The sequence below is a fragment of the Thamnophis elegans genome, chromosome Z (assembly GCF_009769535.1).
Source record: "Thamnophis elegans isolate rThaEle1 chromosome Z, rThaEle1.pri, whole genome shotgun sequence".
Taxonomy (NCBI): Eukaryota; Metazoa; Chordata; class Lepidosauria; order Squamata; family Colubridae; genus Thamnophis; species Thamnophis elegans.
The window spans coordinates 128,947,850-128,965,262 of record NC_045558.1 but is presented as its reverse complement, the minus strand read 5'-3'; the positions used below and the strand labels follow the sequence as shown (position 1 = coordinate 128,965,262).

General features: G+C 40.3%; 1 pseudogene; it reads left to right on the top strand.

The window, feature by feature from the left end:
- Positions 1 to 105: 105 nt before the first annotated feature.
- LOC116521758 lies at positions 106 to 16,366 on the top strand (annotated as a pseudogene).
- Positions 16,367 to 17,413: the final 1,047 nt, after the last annotated feature.

Below are 17,413 nucleotides of genomic sequence, written 5' to 3'. Positions count from 1 at the left end.
ATGTTGCTCTCTCTAGTTTTGTCTGAAAAACATCTCCAGAAGGCATATCAGTCTGATCTACTTCAAAGATCTTGTTGCAGACAGAGGCATTTGTACACAGAAAGAATGTGTTCATGGAAGATGTTGGTATTGGTGGAGTTGCTGTTAATAGTATTGCCTGAAGTGATGTGCAAGAATCCTAGCCTTCAATGTGACTTTCAGGAGCCTCTTCCTATTCAGCATACCTACCATCAGCTTGGCGACATTAATATTGCTGGCATTATTTCTGTCTTCTTTGCATCTTCTAATCCCATTGATTTCATTCAAGATCCTTCTCAGGAATTTCATGATGTACTCGTGTAAGTATATAATTGGTTTATTGTCAATCTCTGAACCCTCCTGGTAAATCACATGATGCTTGAAATATTTTCCTTCAATTGCAAAAACTCCAGAAAGAAACTTCTAAAATAGGATGTCTAGATTTATTTTATGTAAAGTTATATTTCACTTCAGTTTCCAGGCAAAGTTAAAATAGAGATCAAATTTGCCTTTATAACAAATCACATCTAAATATCTATTAATTTACATGTATGTATGGTTATATTTATGAAGTTGTCACTGCATTTAAGAAAGAGGAAGGACATATTTCCCATGATATGTTTTCTCATTGATATTTCCGAAATGCAGCCATTTCCTTCTGCATATAAGCAGCTGTGGTTTGGTAGTGGGCAATTCTCACAAACTAGAACATAGAAATAAGAATTATTAAACACATTCCACAAAATACGTTGTACTGAAGGATTGCAAGGCACATAATGTGAAACATTTTAATGTATTTTTTAAATTGTTTTACAGGGTATTTTTTCAGAATTACCAGCATATCCTGGCCTTAGCATTTACTATAAAACAGATTAATGAAAATCCCCAGATCCTAACCAACATCACGCTGGGCTTCCACATTTTTAACAGCCATTTTAGTCCAAGCTGGACTTATTTTACTTCAATGGTCCTACCTTTCACTCAGGGAAAATTCATCCCTAACTACAAGTGTGGGATCACAAATACTTTGGCTGCAGTCTTGGGGCACCTGACATCTCCCTTCACATGGCAAGTGTGCTGTGTATCTACAAAGTTCCTCAGGTAAGATTTGATGTAGATATACACTATCATTCTGCCATAAATCCCTACACATCTGCATTCTTTTCTATGTAAAAAGAGGAGACCTTTAGGATAAGTAGATATTATTTTTGCATGCATGATAAAGTTAGCATAATATCATGAGTAATTGTAAGTCCGAATAGATTATGAAGCTATTTGACCTAGCAAATTCCAGATACTGAACTAAGGCTCAAATTTGAAATATTCACAATAAATTCCACAAAAAAATGTATTTACTGATACTTCAAGATCGACATCTTGGTTGATATTTCCTAATTAACACAAATAGTTACATAATGTTTCAGTATATAAAAATAACAAAACACTCAAATCAATGTGTACATTTTCAATGGCTCACATATATCTTTGCAATTGCTATGTTTATCTTTCTATAGTTGATATATGGCTCTGCTCCAGTCATGAATCAAGAGACTCAAGCAGTTTTCTTCCAACAAATGTTTCCAAATGAATCCCACCAACGCAAGGGCCTCCTGCAGTTATTGCTGTATTTTAGATGGATCTGGATTGGAATTCTTCTAGTAAAAGATGAGAAAGGAGAGAAATTCCTCCGGGAGGTTATTTCCACATTTTCGGAGCATGGCATCTGCATTGAATTCATAGCAGAGTTACCAAATGTAGCTTTTTATAGTGATTTTACTGATATGATAGATGAAGGATTACACATATTCCATGTTCTCATGAACAGCACAGCCAATGTGATAATCTTATATGGTGAAACTCAGTCCTTAGCAGATCTGAGAACTTTCCTCCAGTTTTCAGAAGTGGAGGATTTGCCAAAGAAGAAAAAGATCTGGTTTATAACTGCTCAGACAGATTACACATCAGTTGCCGTTCATAAATCTTGGGATATCCATTTTCTACATGGTGCTTTATCCTTTGCAGTTCATACAAAGGGGATCCCAGAATTCCATGAGTTTCTTCAGAACTTGAATCCAAACAACAACCAGCATGATCATTTTCGAAAAGTTTTTTGGGAACAGGCATTTGATTGCTTCTTTTCAAACTTGGAAACTGAGACCTCTGAGAAAAAGTGTACTGGACAGGAGAGGCTTGAGACTCTTCCCACATCTGTGTTCGAAACACTAATGAGCGGCCAGAGTTACAATATTTACAATGCAGTCTATTCTGTGGCACATGCTTTGCAATCTCTCTATATATATAAATCCAGAGGAACAACAATGATGAAAGAAAGAAGGAAACATTTTCACAATCAAGTGTGGTGGCAAGTAAGTTTGTGGTGGAGAAACCACCATATCGGCTCTCCCTCTTGTAAATTCAAGACCATTCATACGATCTTTAGAAATGTAAATATTTCCACATTCATAACACATTAGCTGGAGAAGAAGGAGCCTGACTGCCTTTGTCTTTTGCTAGCTGATCAGGAATGGGGATATCCAACATTGTAGCCCAGTTCTGTATATGAGCCTTGATTGAATGTATCTCCCCCCTCCAATTGAAATGATCCTGAACCCCATCTAGGTTACCATAACTTAGCATGCCTTATGATTATTTCTCTCTCTGATTTGAATATAAGATAATATATTCAAATATATAATATCTATATGACATATTGTAAGTGGAAAGGTGTGTGTGTGTGTGTGTGTGTGTGTGTGTGCATGCATGTGTGTGTTTATGTACTCTGTTTTCCCCAAAATAAGACCGCCCTGGATAATAAGCCCAATTGGAGTTTTGAGCGCGTGTGCTAAAATAATCCCTCTTCTGAAAATTTGGCAACACAGCAGCAACCATGAGGTGACCATGCTCGTTACCTCCTGCACTTCAAAAATAATAAGACCTTCCTGAAAATAAGGTCAAATGCTTATAGAGCCGAGGTGGCGCAGTGGTTAAATGCAGCACTGCAGGCTACTTCAGCTGACTGCAGTTCTGCAGTTCGCCTGTTCAAATCTCACCGGCTCAAGGTTGACTCAGCCTTCCATCCTTCCGAGGTGGGTAAAATGAGGACCCGGATTGTTGTTGGGGGCGATATGCTGACTCTGTAAACCGCTTAGAGAGGGCTGAAAGCCCTATGATGCGGTATATAAGTCTAACTGCTATTGCTATTAAACTATGTTGGGGGTCAAAAGAAAATAAAAGGCTGTCTTATTTGATGGGAAACACAATATCTATCTATCTATCTATCTATCTATCTATCTATCTATCTATCTATCTATCTATCTATCTATCTATCTACCAGCTCTATCTCCATCTCCATTTCCAATTCCGTCTGTCTGTCTGTCTGTCTGTCTGTCTGTATGTATGTATGTATGTATGTCTATTATATAGTTATATTTTGTTTCATTTTGTGAGTACATTGCCCCTAGTCTGGTGGATTTCAACAGTAATAATTGAAATCAAATTTTAGTATGGCTACAACAAGTATAAGAGCCTTTATAAGTAAGAAGAGTATTCAATTTTATAGCCCTATATATTCTACTGTTGTGGTTTAATCATTAAGTTGGATCTGAGACTTTGTGACTTCATCGACCCTTGCATCCCATGCCCCCTGTCCTCCACTGTCTTCCAGACTTTGCCCAAATTAATATTAATTATGTTGATGACACTATCTAACTCTCTCATTCCCTGTGGTCCTCTTCTCCTTTTGCCTTCAATCTTTCCCATATCAGGGTTTTTTCCAATGAGTCCTCTCTTCTCGTTAGGTGGCCAAACGATTTCAACTTTAGTTCAGTATCTGTCCTCTAAAGGACATTCAGGATTGATTTCCTTTAGGATCGACTGTTTTACTCTCCTTACAGTCCAAGGGGCTTTAAATAGTTTTTCCAGCACTAGTTTTTCCAGCAATAGTTTTTCGAAAGCATCAACATTTCAGATTTATGGTCTAACTCTCACAGCCATAGATTACTATTGGGAAAACAATAGTTTTCATTATATGGACTTTTTTCAACAAGGTGACGTCTCTGCTTTTTAATATGCTGTGTAGGTTTGCCAGAGCTTTATTCCCAAGGAGCAAGTGCCTCTGAATTTCATGGCTGCAGCCACTATCTGAAGTGATTTTAGAGCCTGACAAAATAACTCTGTCATTTCTTTCATTTCTTCCCCTTCTGTTTACCAGAAAGTGATAGCACTGAATCAGAGGTGACATTCAATTTTTCCCTACCAGTTCTGTGGGTGTGGCTTGGTGAGGGGATCCTATGACTGAGTGCGCTTGGCCAACATAATGTCACTCATGGCCATGCCCACTGTCACATGTCCCCACCACTTCCAGGTCAAATCCACATAACATGGTAGGAAAAAATATATGGACAAACACGAGAAGGCTGTGGCAGAGAGAATCCAAAAGTTTCTCCCTCCAATCACAGCAGAGCTGCTTGGGCCTGTTCCTGGGGGACCATAAAGGGAGCAGCAGTACCACTGTGAATGGAGGGAGAAACATTTGGATTCTCCCTGTGGCATTTAACATTGAACTCTATATCAGAGAGAATCCAAATGTTTCTCCCTCTGTTTACAGAAAAACTGCTGCTCCCTTTATGCCCCCTGCCCCTTCCCTCACTGGGTCTACCTTAAAGGGCCAGGCTGCAGAAACTTTCCTGTGAATGGAGGAAGAAATGTTCAGATTGGGTGAGTGGATCAAGAAGAGATGAGCAGCGACAGGGGGAGCAGGCAGGTGTGGGTATTTTTGCCACCAGTTAAGAGAACTGATGCTAATTGTCACTGCCAGTTTGGCCAAACCAGGAGGATGTCACCCCTGGACTGGATGCAATGATCTTAGTTTTCTAATGTTGAATTTCAAGCCAACTTTTGCACTCTCATATTTTACTTTCATCAAGAGGTTCTTGATGAAGGTAAAACTGCAAAGACCAACAAAGATGATCAAAGGCTTTGAGACAAAAACGTATGAAGAACAGTTGCAAGGTTTGGCTAGCCTAGACAAAAGAAGGACTAGGTGAGACATGATAGCTGTATTTCAGTATTTGAGAGGTTGCTACAATGAGGAAGGGATCAATTCATTTTCCAAAGCACCAGAGGGCAGGGCAAGAAACAGTGGATGGAAAATGATCAAAGCTTTTTATCTCCTTTATAAGGTTTTTATAGACTTCTCTCCGCACTTTGTTGCTTGAAGGATCTCTCAAGTAATCTCGTTGCCCTCCAGCTGTTACTAAAATTAGCTTTTCTTTGGTTGTCAATCTTGCTTTTGAAAAAAAATCTCTTCTTAAGTCCATCATCATTACTATTTTTCTTCTGTATCTTGGAAATGGGATAGAACTCCAATTCACCAAATTCCCTTTTCCATATTCCCTTTTTTCCGCATTCACCCACATTTGCTCCATTAATAAATTCATCTATTGTATTGTCCATATCTTCATTCTCCCCTTTAATTTTGGGGGCTCCAACCCCTTCATCTTTTGCTGTGAGAAAGGCTGGTCTTTCCAACTTCTTCTCAATTCTCCCATATTCTTCCAATAGATTTTGAATTCCAGCCCAAATATTTTGGAATCTTAAGGTTTCCTCATCTGAATATTGATCCATGTTTCCAAAAAAGAAGAAATAAATAAAAAACTAATAGCACTGCCCCTCTAACCTTCCAGGCCTCTTTTATTTTTTAATTTTAGGTTAACTTGAACACAAGTTCTTTTATGCTCTTCAAAGGAGAAGGGTTATGTTTCCCCCAGCTTTCTTTCCCATGCCAAAATAGTTCTCAAAGGCACCTGTGAAAACAATTCATGTCATTTACTCTTTATCAGTTTCTGTAAACAAATTGCAAACCCTTCAGCTACAAAGTCAGTGAAATCAAAGAAGTAAAGAGAAGAGATACGTTGTTTCAAAAACTCCAGCTTCTGACCTCTGAGTGCAGTGTTGCTACTTTTCACTTTCTAATATTTATCTCTGGCTAATAGAAAACAAACTTCTTTTGATTTCTTTTAATGAAATTTAATAAGGTTTAGGTTTAGGTTTAATTTATTTGTATGCCGCCCTTTTCCCTGAAAGGACTCAGGGTGGCTCACAACTCAAAAGGGAGGGGAAATACAAACAGAGTTACAAAAAAAAAACCATAAAAACTATACATAGTTAAAAGCACAACAATCATACCATTCGAAGTGGGGCAGCAAGTCTTTAGCCCCAGGCCTGTCGGAACAGCCAGGTTTTAAGGGCTATGCGGAAGGCCTGGAGGGTGGTGAGGGTACGAATCTCCATGGGGAGTTCGTTCCAGAGGGTCGGAGCAGCCACAGAGAAGGCTCTCCTCCGGGTAGTTGCCAGTCGACACTGGCCGGCTGATGGAATTCGGAGGAAGCCTAGTCTGTGGGATCTAATTGGTCTAGTGGAGGTAATTGGCAGCAGGCGGTCTCTCAAGTACCCAGGTCCAATACCATGAAGGGCTTTGTAGGTGGCAACTAGCACCTTGAAACATACCCGGAGATCAACAGGCAGCCAGTGCAGCTCGCGGAGGATAGGTGTTATGTGGATGAACCGAGGCGCACCCACAATCGCTCGCGCGGCTGCATTCTGGACAAACTGGAGTCGCCGAATACTCTTCAAGGGCTGCCCCATGTAGAGCACGTTGCAGTAATCCAGTCTGGAGGTCACAAGGGCACGAGTGACTGTTGTGAGAGCCTCCCGGTTCCGGTAGGGACGCAACTGGTGGACCAGGCGAACCTGGGCAAATGCCCCCCTGGTCACAGCTGACAAATGGTGTTCAAAAGTCAGCTGTGGGTCCAGGAGGACTCCCAAGTTGCGGACCCTGTCTGAGCGGCGTACTGTTTGACCCCCCAGCCTGAGAGATGGAACACTTGGCCAATTAGTAGGAGGGAAGCACAGCAGCCACTCGGTCTTATCTGGATTGAGTACAAGCTTGTTAACCCCCATCCAGTCCCTAACAGCCTCAAGGCCCTGGCACATCACGTCAATCGCTTCATTGAGTTGGCACGGGGCGGACAGATACAGCTATGTATCGTCCGCATACTGGTAGTATTTTATCCCGTGCCGTCGAATGATCTCACCCAGCGGTTTCATGTAGATATTAAAGAGGAGGGGGAAAGGACCGAACCCTGCGGCACCCCATACGTTAGGGGCCTAGGGGTCGATCTCTGCCCTCCGACCAACACCGACTGCGACCTGTCCGAGAGGTAAGAGGAGAACCACCGTAAAACAGTGCCTCCCACCCCCACCTCCTGCAGTCGTCGCAGAAGGATACCATGGTCGATAGTATCGAAAGCTGCAGAGAGGTCAAGGAGTACCAGGATGGAGGCATGACCTCCATCCCTGGCTCTCCAGAGATCATCGATCAATGCGACCAAAGCGGTTTCCGTGCTGTAGCCAGGCCTGAAACCCGACTGGAAGGGATCTAGGTAATTGGTCTCCTCCAAGGACCGCTGGAGCTGAAAGGCCACCACCTTCTCAACAACCTTCCCCACAAAGGGGAGGTTGGAGACTGGATGATAGTTGTTTAGGACAGCTGGATCCAAAGATGGCTTCTTCAGGAGGGGACTCACCACCGCCGCCTTTAATGCGGGAGAAAGACCCCCTCCCAAAGGGAGGCGGCAACAACTGCCTGGATCCAGCCCCGTGTCACCTCCCTGCTGTTAACAACCAGCCAGGAGGGACACGGGTCCAGTACACATGTGGAGGCACTTATAGCTCTCATGGCCTTGTCCACGTCCTCAGGGGTAACAGCTTGAAAATCAATCCAGTGATGTCCTACCAGATTATCCCTTGGTGCCTCAGCTGGTTCTGCAGAATTGGAGTCCAGGTCCGTCCGAAGCCGAGCAACTTTATCCGCGAGGAATTGGACGTAGTCCTCAGCTCTGCCTTGCAAAGGATCGCTCGTATCCCTCCTATTTACGAGGGAACGGGTTATCCTGAACAAGACGGCTGGGCGCGACTCAGTGGAAGCAATCAGAGAGGCAATGTATGTTCTTTTTGTCATCCTAAGTGCCCTGATGTAAACTCTGATGCTGGATGTTAAAAGTGCTCAGTCTGACTCAGACTTACTGGATCTCCATCGGTGCTCTAGGCGTCTCTTTCGGCGCTTCATCTCCCTGAGTTCCTCAGTAAACCAAGGGGCCCTCCTGGATCCACTGCCTCGGATCGGCCGTAAAGGCGCAATCCGGTTAAGAGCCTCTGTCGCTGCTGAATTCCAGGCAGCAAACAGAGTCTCCACCGGACTGCAGGCGAGAGTATCAGGAATAACCCCAAGCTCCGTTTGAAAACCCGACGGGTCCATAAGTCGCCTGGGGTGGAACCACCTGATCGGTTCCTCCTCCCTACAGTGGGGGTTTGGTCTCCAAAAGTCAAGCCTCAGTAGGTAGTGGTCCGACCATGACAGGGGTAAGATCTCACTACCCCTCAGACCAAGGTCACAACTCCACTGCTCCGAGAGAAATACGAGGTCGAGCATGTGACCCGCCGAGTGAGTCGGGCCCCAGATTACTTGGGTCAAGCCCATGGCTGTCATGGAAGCCATGAACTCCTGCGCCCCATCAGAGTGTTCACCGAGCGAAGGCAGATTGAAATCCCCCAGAACCATAAGCCTGGGGAACTCAATTGCCAGCTCGGCTACCGACTCGAGGAGCGAGGGGAGGGCTGCTACAATGCTGTTGGGAGGCAGGTACATTAACAGCAAGCCCACTTGACCCTTGAGGTCCAACTTCACCAGCAGGGACTCACACCCGACAAGCTCTGGAGCAGGGATCCTACGAGGTACTAGAGACTCTCGGATAACAATGGCCACACCCCCACCCCTTCCTTGGGCTTGCGGCTGATGAAGTACCTGAAAGCCCTCTGGGCACATTTCTACGAGGGGGACTCCTCCCTCCGGGCCCAGCCAGGTTTCAGTAATACATGCCAGGTCTGCCCTCTCGTCTAAATTAAGTCCTGAACGAGGGGAGCCTTATGAACTACAGACCTGGCATTTAGCGACAGCAGCCTGAGACCAGGGTCCTGATTACTTGCGCCACCTGGCCTTGGAGTGGGACTCATAGGGCCGGAAGGAGGGATCTCTGTAACGTAGCGAGCCCTCCTTCCCCGGTAATGGCCAGCCCTAAAGTCCCTGCCATATCTGCCCCTCCCTGTTAAGACCGTAATGCTCCGGCCCACTCCCATGCCCGTAGTCCCTCCACCCACCTCCACAGCCCCCGAGTTTCCAGACAGGCCCTTCGAATCAGTCATCCTGAGAATGGAATGGGTCCAGATCCCCCCAACACTTCTGCAGAGCGTTCAGTGTGGGGGAACCCGGTTCCTATCCCAATCCTTGCTTACACACCCAAACGTTCACCCACTCGCACCCCACAAAATTTAAAATACAACAATATAATATAAAGGGGGAAAATTACACAGGTTAAAAATGGGAACATTCACTTACAATCATACACATCCACACTACTTACAAGAAAGAAATTGCGCAGGAATAATAGCTGATAAAAATAAGCGGAAAGTCCATACTTAACTTAACAAGTAATAGGAAGAATTGTTAAAATAAAAAGGAAGGTTTTAATCCAGAAGTCAAAAAATAAAGCAACAAAAAACAGAAGAAAAAAAATCAATCCGTTCACTTTAAGAGGAGAAATGAGAAACATTGCGAGCACTTCAATCCAGAAAGTATAGTTACAAAGAAAAAAAAAGCTTTCCAAAGCAATTCAATATAAGTTAATTTCGCCGCTTACTTCTTTTGCTTAAGGATCTAATTTGGCTCTAAAGAAAAATTTCTTTGAGCAGTCTTTCGCAAAAAAGAAAAACTACCTCACCAGATGGACTCACTTTCTCTTTTCACTTCCTTCCTTCCGGAGCCGTCCCGACTTCATCAGCCTGGGGGCTTCCTGTTTACCGCCAGCTTGAAGTGCTTCCCTTGAGTCAATCAGGGACTTTGCAATGTCCCTGAGACCAGCAAGGCTTCGTCTTCCTGATCACCATCTCTGCAGGGTGATTTAGGTCTCAATGGGCTGTCCAGCGGCAAAAGTGTCAATGGATGTCTTGGAGCTCCTCCTTCCTCATGACTATAGTTGTTTTAATGTCCCTTTATAACAAATATTCCAAAACGTAAAACAAAACCACCTAATGGCATTCCATTATCTATTTTCTTTCCATTTTTTTTATTTTTTAAATAAAAACAAATAAAATCATTCTCCATTACAAAGTTGTAGAAAGTGTGTCAATTGGTTACACAGAGTTTCCATGCATCCCTTTCACTGTCATCATCTCTAATTCATATCAAATTACCTACTTTACATCATATATATTTATATATGGTTGTTATCATCATAACTCATCCTTCATATGACTCTAGCTGTTTTAACGCCTCTTTATAATAAACATTCCAAAATTAAAACAAAATCAGATAGTGGCATTCCCTTATCTATTTTTAATATCATCCAATCACATTATTCCTTTATAACAAATTTAAAATAAAAAATAATAATTATGTTTAATAACAAAGTTTTAAAACCTCTTTTCTTAATCATTGTTTTCAACTTTTATCCAAATCCCTTTTATCCTGTCAATACAAATTATTACATTATTATCATTATCAGTCATTTATTTAGTAATATTGACTAAGTTTAACTAACTTTTTCCCCTTTTTTCACCATTTAAAATTTTAACCAAATTTCCTCTTATCAAACCAATACACACACACATTATTATCCTTATCATTTATTTATTTAACTTTATCTATTAACACTACATTTTTAACATAATGCTCTAATTTTAACAAAAAATTTAAACCGCTTTTCTTAATCAGCTAGTGGCTTAGTGGTTAACACATCTGCCTAATATGTAAAACAGCCCAGGTCCGAATCCCAGTAAGGGTATGGCTAGCTGATGAGAGCTAAATAGCTTGAAATAGAGCTATACTAGTCTCCCTTTATTTATTTATCAGCACAAATACTACACAAATGTAACAAAGGCAACAGTAAAATATTGGGCTATCTGTCTGGATGGTCTCTTGTGACGATCCGATGGACAGAGAATGGAAGCAGTTAGTTTCCTCCCATAATTGGGGCTTACCAGGGGTTGTGACTTTAAATATATACCTTTCTTCCTGGCTCAGCTGATAACGGATCAGAGCCTGTGGCTTAGTGATTAACACATCTGCCTAATATGTAAAACAGCCCAGGTTCGAAATCCCGGTAAGGGTATGGCTAGCTGATGAGAGCTAAATAGCTTGAAATAGTTCTATACTAGTCTCCCTTTATTTAGTTATCAGCACAAATACTACACACACACACACATATGCACACACACACACACACACACTTATATATATATTTGTTTTCTGAGGTTTTCGCGGGTGTTAGTATGTAGGTCTTTGGTTGTTTGTGTTTTCTCCCGCGAAAAATTGGAAGTGTCTTGGTGATGTTTTGACGAAGTCTCATTCATCATCTTCAGGCTTCATGCTTCCAGGAGCAATGTAAACAGCTAAGATCTCACATTGCTTCCAATTTTACGCAGGAGAAAACCCGAACAACCAAAGACCTACACACACACACACACACACACACACACACACATTGTTATCCTTATCAATTATTTATCTAACTTTATCCATTAACACTACATTTTTAACAGAATACCCTAATTTTAGCAAAATTTTAAAACTTTTTTCATAATCATTGTTTACAATTTCTAAACAATTTTCCCTTTTATCATGTCAATACAAATTATTACATTATTATCATTATCAGTCATTTAATATAACTATGTTTAACTTACTTTCCCCTTTTTTCACCATTTAAATTTATACCAAATTTCCTCTTATCAAACCAATACATATGTATACCTTGTTATCATTATCAATTATTTACGTAACTTTATCATTATCACTACATTTTTAACATAATGCTCTAATTTTAACTAAATTTGACTAGTATTTTATTATTAGTTTTCATATCTCAACCTGTGTCTTTCTAATAATAGTGTAATCTTATTTCTTTTGCTATTTGTGCCATTGATCTTCTGGTTATTTCCTTAATCAAATTTGTTTGGACATCTCTTCACAAGTTTTTGCTTATTACATATCTTATAAAATTTTGAAACCCTCTATCAGCTTTCTTAATCAATTTATCTTTGGTTATCACTAGTGTTTTGATCAAAATTTCTCTCCTTAAGTCCCTCCATTCTTCTGTTTTTCCTTCTTCTATACGATGAAATCTGTAGTAAAGCACCTTTCCATCTATCTTCCCTTTCCTTGTTCCACTCTTTCCATCTCCATCCACACTGAGTTCACTATCAATATGCACGGTTATCTTTCCTCTTTGTTCATTTTTCCACTGGGTTTTTAGAAATGCAGCCTCAACTTTTTCCATTTGCTGAATATCTTTTTTTGCTGAGTATCTTCCATTTTTCCATCAGGTTTTGCCACATTAAAATTTATATTTCCAAAACTTTCCAATCTCTTCTCAATTCTCTTTGTTGTTTGTAATAATTTTTGAATTCCTGATATAAACTGTTGTAGTGTTATGGTTTCTTTTTGAAGTAGTGTCATCCTTGCAATTAATAAACACTGCCACTCTTGTTTTCACTTCTTTCCAGCTAGCAACAAGCAACCAGAGAGCACCTGTGTAAACAATCCATGCCCTTCGTTATAAACACTCTGAAGCCTTTGAAGTGCAAGATCAAAATGATCAAAGGGAACAAAGAAAAAGCAATGTTTCCAGGTCTCAATCTCCAAACTCCAAGTGGCAGTGTAACTTCTTTTCCTTCTAAAGTTGCTATCCTCTTTATATAACTTTTAAATTTTCTTTATGTTTCAGGCTTAGAAGAAATGAATGAAATGAAACCAAATAAAAAGAAGACATCCATCCCAACCAATATTGTAGAAGTAAAGGGAAAAAAATTAATCCATAGATAAAAAAGGAAATACAAGAAGAAAATCCGAAACTTTCACTTTAAAAAGTAAAAAAATATTCACAAAACTTCCATCAATAGAAAAAAAGATAACACACTGTCCAAGAATGCTTAATTCTGCAACTTTTCCCCTTTTCTTTACCAATTTAATTTTTCAATCTTTTTTGGGCACTCTTATAAAAATAAAATTTCCTCACCAGATGGACACACTTTCTCTTTCCGCTTTCCTCTCATTGCAGAGCTGTCCCAACTTCAGTAACTTGGGGCTGTGCTTATGTTGCCGGCAAGAAGAGATTCTCTTGAACCAATCAGGGACTTTGTGGTGTCCCTGAGATCAGCAAGACGTACTCTTCCCTGTCACCATCCCTTCAGGATGGTTTAGGTCCAAATGGACCATCCAGCAGCAAAAGTGTCATTGTGACGTCAGCTCTCCTCTCTTTAATTTTATTTATTTTTGGTGTTTAGTGTTAGTTTTATTTCAGTAATCCAAAAAGTTATCTCTACCTCTTTGTTAGAATGATTGTTATGTTATTTGTTCGATACTGGCCTACAGCTTAAATAAAAAAGTGTTTATATTATCTATGTTTAAACCAGTGGTGGGTTCCTACTGGTTCAGCCGAACCGGTCCAAACTGGTAGGAACCCAACACTGGTTTGGCAGCCTACCATGCCTCCAAACCGGTTCTCCCGGCAGCGCCATAGGAGCTGCCAACTTAGAATAGAATAGAATAGAATAAAATTAACAGAGTTGGAAGGGACCTTGGAGGTCTTCTAGTTGAACCATCTACCTAGAAGGAAACCCTATAACATTACAGACAAAGTGTTATCCAACAATGTCTTAAAAACCTCCAGTGTTGCAACATTCACAGCTTCTGGAGGCAAGTTGTTCTAACTGTCATGAAATTTGTTTTCAGTTCTAAGTTGCTTCTCTCCTTGATTCGTTTCCACCAATTGCTTTTTGTTCTACCCTTAGCTGCTTTGCAGAATAGTTTGACTCCCACTTCTTGGTGGCAGGCCCTGAGATATTGGAACACTGTTATCATGTCTCTGCTAGTCTTTCTTTTCATTATACTAGATATACCCAGTTCCTGCAATGATTCTTCATATGTTTCAGCCTCCAGTCCCCTAATCATCTTTGTTGCCCTTCTCTGCACTCTTTCTAGAGTCTCCACATCTTTTTTACCTTGTGGTAACCAAAACTGATTGCAGTACTTCAGGTGTGGCCTTACCAAGGAATTATAAGGTGGTATTAACACTTCACATGTTCTTGATTCTATCTCTCTGTTTAGGAAGCCTAGAACTGTGTTGACCTTTTTGAGATCTGCTGCACACAGCTGGCTTATATTTAATGTTTTTGCTTCTGTGCATGCACAGAATGATTTTTATCACTCTGCACATGTGCGAGCAGCTGCACCAAGCACATGTGTAGCCCATCCATGAGGAATTAAGCAGTAGAGATTGCCAGAACACACCCCTGGTTTAAACAAACATTCATATGTATATTTTGAATATATGCATTATTTCTCTCTCCCCCTGTCCTCTTCTCTCTTTGTTCCTATCTGAATATCAATGTATTTCAGGTTCATTCTTTTCTGAGAAGTGTCAGATTCAACAACAGTGTTGGTGAAAAGATCTCCTTTGATAAAAATGGAGAGTTCATTGGTGGATTTGATATTATCAACTGGATCACATTCCCAAACCAGTCCTTTGCGAGGGTCAAAGTTGGAATAATAGATCCCACAGTTCCAGAAGAAAAGTTCTTCAATATTTCTGTAGATGCCATCACATGGCCAGTAGGCTTTATTCAGGTTAGCTATTTGAATCTAGATTTGTCTGTATTCATTTAAATATAATTATTGATGAAAGTCTCAGATCATCATCTCTGACTAACCCAGATACAAATGTTCTGGGTTAGGGGAAAAAATCAATACAGTTCTATTACTTTTGTAGCAATTGCTATTGAATATTGTATACTTTCCTGGCTCCTTATTAATTATGGACAATGTTTTTAAGGTTTCGAAGTAAGAGCTGCAAACCAGCATTCTAGATTGCGAACTTCAAAGTTCCAAAGTTAAGAAAACCAAATTTAATTAGCCAGCACAGAATATTTCTTTGGACAGTGATGATGTGGGTTATCAAAGACCATAAATATCAATAACTGTAGAAATGTAATTATTATTTCTGACCAATTTTAACTACAATTGTGTCATCACATTATTTTTCATCTCTTGATTCGATAGTAACACTAACTCTCCAAGCACTTCCTTTCCTCTCTATATCTAAAAATATTCTTTTTCATTCATCGATAGGAATTACCTTCATCTTTGTGTAATGATCCTTGTGAGACGGGATACAGCAAGACCAAGAAAGAAGGGAAGTTGTTTTGTTGCTATGATTGCCATCGGTGTGCAGAGGGGAAAATATCAAAGGAGATGGGTAGGAAATGTCTAAATATAATAGGACTAAGACATGATGGCACAGCACTATAACTTCTATTAATTCACCTACATTCTTATTTCAGACGTAGATGATTGTTTTCCATGTCCAGAAGGTCAATATCCAAATCTTGGCAAAAATATGTGCATTCCAAAGCGGATCACCTTTTTGTCCTATGGAGAACCTTTAGGGATCAGTCTGACCTTTCTCTTTACTTTTCTTTAATGACAACTTTGGTAATCACAATCTTCATGAAACACAAAGACACTCCCATCGTCAAAGCCAACAACCGGAATCTCACTTATACACTTCTAGTTTGTCTTCTCCTATCTTTCCTTTGTGTCTTTCTATTTGTTGGGAGGTCCAATACGATTGTGTGTCTCTTTCAACAACCAGCTTTTGGCCTCATCTTTTTTGTGGCAGTTTCTTGTATATTGGCCAAAACTTTTGTTGTAGTTCTAGCTTTTATGGCCACCAAACCTGGTTCCAAATTGAGGAAATGGGTGGTTGGAAGAATGGTCAGCTACATTATTCTTTCCTGCTCCTTTGTTCAAATATGTATTTGTGCTGTGTGGCTGATAAGATTCCCACCTTATCCAGATTTTGATATGCAGTCAATGTCTGAAGAAGTCATCTTGGAGTGCAATGAAGACTCAGTCATGTTCTAATGCGTTTTGGGCTTTATGAGTTTCCTTGCTCTGGTTAGCTTCTCTGCTGCTTTTCTAGCTAGGAATTTACCTGACAGTTTCAACGAAGCCAAATTCATCACCTTTAGCATGTTGGTCTTCTGCAGTGTTTGGCTGTGCTTTATTCCAACCTACCTAAGCACTAGGGGAAAATATACATTGGCTGTGGAGATCTTCTCCATGATCTCCTCCAGTGCAGGATTATTGGTATGTATATTTCTTCCCAAGTGTTTTATTATCGTGATGAGACCTGAACTGAATGATAAACACCAGCTCATGAAGAGAAAGTTTTAACAAATCTCTCTTTGCCGAGAGAGAGATTGAGACACACACAGACACACACACACAGAGACACACACACACACAGAGAGAGAGAGAGAGAAAGAGAGATAGGTAGGTAGGTAGGTAGGTAGGTAGGTAGGTAGGTAGGTAGGTAGGTAGGTAGGTAGATAGATAGATAGATAGATAGATAGATAGATAGATAGATAGATAGATAGATAGATAGATAGATAGATAGATAGATGGATGGATGTTGGAGAACTTATCCACTTGAAGCTAGAAAGCATCATGCAATTAGATTGGTGTTCTTTGATCCTCTGTTCCCCAAGTTTTGGACAGTTTGACAGTTTTCCTTTTGGAAGTTAGTTAAAATGGGGTCCATAAATGTATAAATAAGGACAAATGGAAATATTGACATATCAGTATGTGATAGACAATACTGACTTAATATATAGATTAAATGTGAATTGAGTATTTATCTTTACAGGTCATCTTAATTTATATGCAGACTAGAATGTGTAATAAGAAATGGGGATTAAACAACAGCGAGCCTTTCATTTAAACAAGGAAGACCTATGAATTATTACTGCGGCAATTGGATACTTGGAATCCTCTGGTGCACATCATGTGCAGTGGTCACCTACAAAACATGGGGTACATTTAAAAGAGCTTCCACCAGGCCACATTTCTTCTCCACAATAGCAAAGATCAATGAATCTCTGGCACAAAAACAATTCTAGAAAATCCATATAAATTCCATCATAAATCTAATACATGTTAGTATCCAATTTACATAATAGTCTCCTTATGTTCTGATCTAGCTTCCCAAGAGCATGAAGCATACTCCTTGCTCTGACAAAAACTCCTTTTATTAATTTACTGTAAATTTTGCTCATTCACATCCAAAAAAAAGTCTTTCAAGGAAGGATTTACAGTCACAGACCTTATTTGGCAAGGAAAGCTGACAGGCTGATATCTGCAAAACCTGACAAGGCATCTTGGAGAGTCGTGATTAAGCAGGAGTTTGTCTCCTGCAAACTCCACTCCCTTTCACTTCTCTTT